Below are 9,955 nucleotides of genomic sequence, written 5' to 3'. Positions count from 1 at the left end.
AGGTGGGGAGGGGGGAGGGTGGAGGATGGGAAAGGCAGCGGAGCACAACAGACACTAGTATGGCAATATGTAAATCAATGGATCTGTAACTGATGTGATTCTGCAATCTGTGTATGGGGTGAAGGTGGGAGTTCATAACCCACTTGAATCAAAGTGTGGAATATGATATGTCAAGAAATTTGTAATGTTTTGAACAACCCACAATAAAAAATTTAAAAAAAAATAAATAAAATAAAATAAAATGCTAAAAGGGCAAAAAAAAAATAAATAAAATAAAATATAAAAAAAAAGAGTTTGATTTATAGAAAAGCCATAACGAAACAGTATCCTAATTACGAATGTAATTGAAAGGTACTAAAATATGATTTATCTCTATTGAAGGCTCATGTGGAAACTTTACTATTCACTATAAACCCAGATTCACCTACCCTCTAAGTTAGCCTTTTCTGAGGACCCAATTAAACCTGAACAAGGTCTCCTTGTGTTTCTTTTGAGGACCTTACCTCATACTCCCTTGTTTTAGGCACTGTCTTCTACTCTTTTGTGTTGCCCTAGAAAAACATGAGTCTGAGTATTTTCTAAGGAATGAGTTTTATTTAATTTATGGTTCTGGAGGTCCAAGAGCCTGGTGCTCTTATTGGTTTCTCATGAGCACCTTATGCTGTGTCATAGAATAGCCAATGGAATCTCATGGTGGAAGTGGGTGTGTGGGGGCACAGGGGCAGGGGATGCCGAGGGGAGAGATCATACACTGAGAAATGCAGCACTAGAGTGAGGCCAGGAAGTCAAACTTGCTTTATAACAACCAGATCTCACCACCAGTAATCCAGTCCTGCAAGATGTACCACTCCAATACAGTTACAGAGTTACACTGGGGTCACCGTGAGAGTTTCAGGGTCAACATGAGTTTTGGTGCAGGCACAGCACATTGAATCCATGGCAGGCAGTTCACCATCCTGTTTAGCTAATTGATTATTAATTCCTAAGGCATTAGTTCCTAAGGCAACAACATTTATGTTCTACCCATGTTTTCATTTTCTATTAATAATTAACACAATTGCTTGCATGTGATGGATGCACTGTTATGAACTTAAATTTAGGTTTTGTTTTGTTGGCATACCGGAAAGTAATAGAAGTGTTAATTTCAATAAAAAATTAGTAGGAATATAGTACCTCTTCTCCTTTGTTGTTCAATGCTTTTCGAAAGTTTAGTGGCAAAGAATTGTACTCATATAACAAAATTTAATTGTGAATTTATTATTAAAAACAAGATCAATTCAGACCATGATGATATAAACTTTAAAATTCCAAACTAAAGTAACTCTGAAAGCCAGTGTTAAGCAACATTATTTTGTTTTATGGCACACAGCATAGCATTGTATAAAATATCACAAACCTCTTCATATTTACCTGACAGCTGGGTTATGGTCACTGTGGGGACTATAATTTCAAATTCATAATACATATTTAATAGTTTAACACTTATATTGCTCTGAAATAGGGTTTTGTACATAATTATCTTTTACTTTATTTCATTTTTAAAACGGTTGCATTTAAAAAACAAAATATGTTCTATAGAGATGTGAACAGATTTTTTTTTTTTGCAATTAGTCTTATAATGAATATGAGCAGACTTCTCACTAATTTTACTGAGATGGATTAACTGTTTTTAAAAATAATACTGTCATTACAATGTAATGGTGACAAGGCCCATTTTATAAAGGACACAAGAAAGTAAATTTGAGGTTTCTTTTAAAAGAAAGAATTGCTAGAGAATTATGAATCTAATGCCAAATTTAGACACAATTATTTGGTGGTAAAGTTAAGAAAGTTATACGTTATTTATCATATTTCTACCTCCTGTCTCCTGTTCTCACTCTTCTGTCTCATTTAGTGCTATTCCCAGATACTTTATTCTCAGTGAAGGTAATAGTGGTTAATGATAGTTTCAAAAATTACCCTTAAAGGAACAATTTTATTTTGATAAGGATCAACATTTTTAAACTAAATGTTTTTGTTACACTAAAGGTATGGATATCATCTATCTGTTAAATTTGAGCAGTTGTATCAAAGTGCAAATATGTATGTGTGGAATGAATCTTATAATTAAGTGCCTTCAAAGTTCAAAATTCAACATTTGTTTGTGAATTGTTATGGGTGAGACATGGTGCTAGACTTAACAAAGTTGGTGAGCAAAGCAGATAGATTCTTTGCTCAAATGGTTTATAATGTGAGATGAGGTGGGGAAATAAATTACTCAAATCCAAAAATTGATTAAATAATCATACATGCCTACACATACAGACATGCAGATCATACAAGAAGGCATCTTCATTGAGCAGGTAAAAGACAGTATCAAAAGATTTTAAAGTACTGTATAAAATGTGAAAGTGGAGAGCCTAGTCCAATATTTCCTAGATTGTGTACTGTAAAATATTGTACAACATAGAATAGTTAAATGTAGAAAGGTGTGGTGATTTTAGACTCAACTCTTTAAACCACATTGTTTGCAGATTTCCAATTTATCTAGTACTCATCAAGGTATCTGAGTTTGTTGAAATTACCAGAAAATTCTACTATAAAGGAGCCTCTTTAATTTCCTTTACATTTTTAACAAAGCTATTTGATTAATAACAATTTTTCTTTGCTCCTTAATAAATATTTATATTCAGTATAATTATTTTACTTTGTATAACATAATTTTGACATGTTGACCTAGTCCAATAATATTATCTGACAAGTGAGAATTATCTGATTCTAGAAAGTCAAATGATTTCCCTCAAGGTATGTGTTTAAAGATATAGTTATTATTACAAATAAGATATCTTCATTATCATACTCTTGTTCTGTCTCTTGTTTCATTTTAACACATATTATTAAAATATTTTGTCTTGATGCATTTAGGTACTGAATTTTAATAGAATATTTTTATATATTTAAATTGAATAAATAAGACTATATCAATGTGCAATCATAATGTATATCAATAAAATAATCACTATTTTATATATATATATGAGTTTGTATGTCATCACTTTATATGAGTACACATGAGCTGATCTTTTATATGATTACTTACTCATTGTATCCCTTAAGGAACAAAGAGAATCAAATTGGTAATCCTTTCTCATTAGGGCTACATGACAATTTGTGAGTTGTTTTTTTTTTTAATGGACTTTCAAAGGATTATCCTCATGCCAGTTTAAAAGCATTTAAGATTCTAGGAACCTAAGTTGTAGTAAACTGTTTCCCAATACAGTTATAAATGTGTGTACATAAAGAAGAATCAGAAACATTAAAAAATATTTATTTTCCTATGACCATTTAGTATCAATAGAGAGCATATGTAGAATTTCTTTATAGTGGCTACTTTTCAGTGTATTAATTTGGCAGGAATATTTAAAGGAATAAAGAGCAGAACTAGTCAAAGCCGCAAGGAACCTGAATATTCTAGTAAGTAAATTTTCAGAGTGATGATGTACTAATTAATATAAACTCTAATAAAAATATTCCAATGAAATTGAAATAATGGGTAACATGATGTCCTCATGAAAAGAGTTCTGGTATGTTGTTATAGAAAAGGGAAAGTTTCTGCCTCAAAAAGGAAGAATTTATTGGGTAGAAGGAGAAGATTGAAACTGCTTTTTTTTTCCACTTTTAATATTGGGAGATATAGTACGTACAAAGCCCCAAACATAAAACACGCATGTATGCACGTGCATGCACACACACATACATACACACACACATACACACACACACACACCACCAGAGAAAAATAAGCCAAATTAATTGGGATCTGAGTATGATTGTGACCCATATTATCTTTTTTCTACCATAGTCATTGTTCAAACTGATTAATTCATCACCAATCTTTTGAACCCTGCTAATATCACCTTGTCCAAATCCTGTATATGAGCACATAATGGTCTCTCACATCAAGTCAATAATAAATTGAATTTTTTATACCATTACATGGTTGATTTCTGAATATCAGGTCTACTTAGAAAATGCTAAGTAATATTAATTTGTATAGTAGTAATTTATATCATGTCGTCATTAAAATCACTATGATCTTCTTAAATGCCTTTTCTCCCCTCTTCATTTCAACCACACCTCTGTAGGGATCACCTTTTCATCACATTGGTCCCTGGATTCAAATCATTACTGACTCCTTGTTACTCTGCCTGCTTTCCAAGGCTCTCCATGCACATGCTGCATGTTGTCTGCCTTCCTCTCAGTTTGTTCCCTGATACATGCACAAGTATTCATCAAGTTGTTCATCTTACTTTATTAGCTTAAATTTATATTTATTTCCTTTTATTCCCCCTTGTTTATGTTATGCATGTCCATTCACTTAGGGAAAAAACGGTTCCCTATTTATTTACCTAATCTTACTCACTCTTCCTCAGTTTGTCCACTGAGATTGTCTCTCATCATCCTGTCATTTATTCTTCTCACCACCTCTGATGTTCCATGGCATTTGGGGCCCATGTACATAGTCACCCTTTAATAATATGTCATTAACTTGGCATGTGCTTTTTGCCTCTTCAACTTGATTTGTATACTTTTAAGGTTAGGATATATGTCTTACACTTGTTTTTTTTTACTTATCTTTTACACATTTCCTTTATATCTGGCACAATGTTAAGAAAATGATGTGTGCTCAAAAATCCTTGTTGATTGATTGATTGAAATAATTGCATGTCATCAGGTTGTTTTCATCATTAGCTGACAGGATCAGGCTTTAGCGATCCAGTTAAATGCCGAGCCATCACCCTGCCAAGGGCAGACGCAGATGGAAGCCATCATCCCAGAGTCAGAGAACTCATTAACTCAAAAGGGATTGCCACATATTAAAAATTCTCTTTATGGATTTTGATGAATTGCAATGTTTGATTTATTCTTTTGTATTCAAACTATATTTATGATGTATCTAGAAATAACGTTACTTTTTTAGATAGATTAAAAAATTGTCACTCACTTTCCCTAGAGTTGTCATCTTGGTTTACTATTAAAAAGTTTTTAAAAATTCCCATGACTTTAGCCAAAACCATGTTTTGCATAGTACAAAAGAAGAGAAGGGTTTTTAGGAAGATTAAAAAAAAATTTGTATGTTTATTGAGGCAACAATATTTCTTATTAAAATAAATATCTTAAATGGAAACATAACAGTTTTAATATTTTCTAAATGTAGTATTATTTCCTTAGTTCCATTCATATATGTATGTGTGTGTGTGTGTGTGTGTGTATATACATATATATATATATAAAATAGGAATTAATTTAAAATTCAAGGAGTAGAACAAAATCAGATCATATCTTTTCCCATATGTTAACTTTGTAAAATATTAATTACATATAATAGTAATACATATTAGTATTTCATTACTGTAGGTGGTAGATGGTGATCAACATTGATAGTTGATAGTCAGATGTTTTCATTACTGCAAGTTATTAATGTATCTTTTTGAATATGTACATGAAAATATTACATGTAATTTTTACTATAATATTTCATTTTTCATATATATCCTTACAGTTTTTACTTTTTGTATGACTTTGAATTATTATTATTTTGGTTGTGTGGATTCTTAATCCTCAAAGATTTGCCTTCTCATTGATTCAACCTTTATTAATCCTTTTAATCCCCAGCTGTTTTATTTTTCCTTAGAAATCATTTTCAATTTTTTCCCCTCTCTCTTCCCATAGATATGTTATCTGTGAGGGCAAAGGTAGTTGATTTCCCATAGCTTTTAGACTCTGTTTATTTTCTCACCACACTTCATATTTTTCTGCTTCTCCACTTCTTCCCCCACTTCCCAGATCCCGTAGTTGCTCTGTTTTGCCCTGATGGACTTCAGAAAATCACATATGGTCAACACTTTCTTTCTCTTTTCCTCTCCCTTCACCCCCCTCTCCTATTGGATAGGAAATGCCTTTATTATTTTATAGTAGTTCTCAATTTTTAGTGTTACAATTTTCTCTTTTAACTAGGGTTTCATTTAATTCTGCTTTTAAAAAAATTAAAATGAAATGAGAAAGAAATTAGGCCTCCACAGGATGGGACTTTTTTTCTGACTATGCTCTGTGCAAGAGCCGCAGAAGGAGGGTGGGAAATGGCAAGTTAGAATTTGTGTTCAAACCTTCATATTGGTAAATTATCGCACCTCTGATGGGTAAGTGTTTGCCTTTTGGAACGGGGCTTATCTTATGTTCTCTTTTTTGTTGATTTAGAAGAATCAGAATTCTCATCTGTTCAATGTTTGTTTTAAAAGCTGAATTTTCAAAAAAGAAATTGGCAATTTAGCTGATTTGAGTGTGGGTAGGTGGTAGATGGTGATCAACACTGATAGTTGATAGTCAGATGTTTTCATTACTGCAAGTGTAACTGGGACTCATATGCAAATGTGTCAGATTCTGAGGATCTCCAGCCCTCTGTTGAGGAATGTTGAGTAATTCCTGCTGTTATGTGGCTAGGACTTCCTCTGCAAGAGATACTGGTCAGCAGCAGTTCATGCTATTTTTGCTCTTTGGTGGTGATCCAAGAATATAAAGAAAAGAGAACATCTGGATTTTCGTCAGTTCCTGCCCTGCTGAAAAGCTCTGTACAGTTTTGTTTATTTTTCTATTAATACAGTCTTCAAGTGCACTTTTCCAAGGCAGCCACATTTCAAAACCATGAACCTTATCTCATTAAGTGCTAAAAGTAAACAAAATGTCTTTTAAACTCCTGTGAGAAGTTCTAGTCCTGTGACTCAAGTCACTCTCCAAAACACATGTTCCATGCTTGATCTACTTCTATTCTGCTTCTTCCTGGGAATCGTGACATGTCTTTGAAAAAAACTCTAAAATGTGCCTGTGTTCCCCATTTAGTGTTAACTAACCACTCTTACATGAGTGTTTTTTGCAGTCTTTGGGAAACAAACAAACAAACAAACAAAATGTTTGTTAAAAGTAAGTGTAACAATTCCTTCATGTATGTGACATCTCTGAGATACAAAGTAGTAATTTTATTTCCAGAAGGGGTTGGAAAATAGGGAGAAGAAATGTGTTATCTTTAAGGTTTAGTTGTTCATTCTCAAGTCCAAACAAGTAAAACAAAAAATCCTTTTGAATTTTTTTTTTAAGTATGAAATTCCTGGATGATTTTTTGAAGGTTTAATTTATCTTTTAAGCAAGACAATCATTTAAGATAAGTGAGTTTGTCACCAATATAACTACTGCTTCTCCAAAAACTGGAAAGAAATGACCTTAATATTGATAATGAAGTTGCTGCCTATCATCTTTGGTTTTATGTTGACTAGGCCAATGTAAAACAGAAGAAATAAGTAATTTAAAAAGTTCTTTCAAATCCTAACAAATGGATTATCAGCTGCCATCTTCTATTTGGGATGCTAAAACTAATACCATAAATGGGATGGCTTATGAAAAACCTCTATTTATTTCTCACAGTTCTGAAGTCTGGGAAATCTAATGGTAGACCCATTTGCTTGGCTTCTGATGTGGCTTTTTGAGGGCACTGTAACCAATGACCCAACTACTTTTCAATAAGCCCACCACTTTAACACTGCTACATTAAGGACCAAGCCCATGAACTGTTGGGTGAAAACACATGCACATCATAGCATGAACATAAACTATGTTTTAGCTTTTTCATAGCTATAATCGAAAGATGCAACAAGAACAATTTTAGAAGAGGAAAAGTTTATTTGGGGCTTATGGTTTCAGAGATGGCCAACTCCATTGCTTGGGGCTAAAGTGAGGCAGAACATTGTGGCAGCAGAAAGCAGCTCAGGACATGGCACCAGGGAGCAGAAACTTCTGCTCACCACAGGAACAAAATGTAAACCCCATAGACATTCCCTCCACTGGCCTGCCTCCTCCAGCCACAGCCTACCTGCCTATGGTTATCAACCAGTTAATTCATTCAAGTGAATCAATGCACTTATTAGGCTAAGACTCCCATAATCTAATCATTTTACTTCTAAATTTTCTTGCATTGTCTCACATGTGAGCTTATGGGGGACACTTTGTATCTAACCATAACAATGATAAAGCAGGTTTTCAATTTAAATTATCAGTCTACAGAGAACTAGCTTTTAAAATTTTCCAGGTGCGGAACATCAGTACTAAATTCATTATTAGCTTTTAATAAATGATAGATAATTATTAATTTTCTTGATATATCTTAATATTTATCTATGTTTTTCACAATTTCACAAGTAAAATCAACATCATTTAAAAATTGTTTAACAATGTTTCTTATCAATATCTCTTAAAAACTAACTTAATTATAAGATTATTGGTCTTATATTTCTTTCCATCCCAAAACCATGAAATCATTATACTTAATGATTTTTTGTTAATTAATAGACTGTAAAGGTATTTCTATGAGGAAGGGACTGTTCCAATTACACTTCAGTTGGGATTATGAAGTTCTAACCATCAGCATTTCACCTGCCCCATGCCAACCACATATGTTAACAGAAGCCCATTTGAATGCTGTATAACATCTTGGCCTGCTTGGTCCTCAGTTTGTAGCCAAACATATGGTGAGGGGCTTTGGAGAAGAGTCTTCAAGCTGGCAGGCTGCTGTTGATGTCTCTGGGCTCGCATGCTCCATTTACGTCTGTGCAGTTCCAAATTGGAGCCTGAGCCTTGTCTACTTGTGCTGAAATGTGAGGAGGTCCAGATTTTTTATAGCTCCTAAGCCTCCCAGACAAGTATAATTATCAGCACTCCAAAGAGCTGGGAATATAAGCCAAATGCAAACAAATTAGGGAGTGAGAGCAGAAGAGCTACAGCTGTTGGGTCAAATTGGGTGCAAAATGGCTTAGGATTTTTGGAAATTGGAGAAGAATGTCACCACTGTGAACTTTCAGTGATAAAATGAACTTGCTCTTTAGCATTTTTTCTTTCTAATAGTAGAGGAAATCAACTCAAGAGGAGAATAACTTTTAAGTAAACATGAATGTGGCAAAAATAGGTGGGCCGAGATGGAAAAACTTCTGCACGAGTCGATTATGTCGGTTATTTGGTGATTGCCAAGTTTCATGGGGATAGGCATAAAGAATATGAGTAGCTCATAGTTATTTGTAAAATTTAACATCTATGTGCAAAATTAAAAAATCTTAATCAAAATTAGAAAGAACTAGAAATGCTACTTAGCCTTGTCTCTCAACAGCAGTTATTTATTGCTTCTCTTCTGAATGCTTATTTTCTCATTTCATGCTCATTTTTATTTTCTTGTGAACCGTCTTTGCTAGTCTTGTTCTTAAGTATTGCACGCATGGAGTGACATGCAAATGAAGGACTTCAGTCAAGATTCCATTCGCACTTTGAACACATTTCCTTCTCTGATTTGGAGACATATTTTGTGTTCCATGATGTCTTTGGCAGTGTGACTTCTGGAGCGATGGGGTTTGTTGCAGTCCTGTGGAGCTAGTTAAGTAATGAATGAAACAGAGGGGAAAGACCTCAGGGAGCAGGGAGGGTCGTGGTGAACTGGAAACCATAGGCCCACCTACAAAATGCTTTCATTTCTCAACTAACGCTGAATTTTTGTTGTTAGGCAGGAATGTAGAAATCTGAATTATCATGAGGTGTTTTATGATTTTTAAATGGGCACAAAATTATTTTTTGCTACTTCAAAAATATTGTTATTCTTAAAAGCATTGCCAAAGCAAAACTCCAAACAAAGCTCTCTGAAGGCTGTATTTAGCTTAATGGCTATCAACCTACAAACTTTGGTCTAAAATTAATGACCTTCACCAGAATTTCATTTGAATTTACTGTCAAAATATCATTTTCTGATATTCACATGATCATTCGATGTGACCACTGTGACACTTCTGTGCTAGAGGACTATACAGTTAGGAGTTCCAGTGCCATTTCCTGAATCAGTCCATCTCTCCTAACCCAGTATTTCTCCACCTCCCCCCCCCCCCCCCCC

Source organism: Marmota marmota, unplaced genomic scaffold (genome assembly GCF_001458135.2).
Source record: "Marmota marmota marmota unplaced genomic scaffold, marMar, whole genome shotgun sequence".
Taxonomy (NCBI): Eukaryota; Metazoa; Chordata; class Mammalia; order Rodentia; family Sciuridae; genus Marmota; species Marmota marmota.
This window is presented reverse-complemented; position numbering follows the sequence as displayed.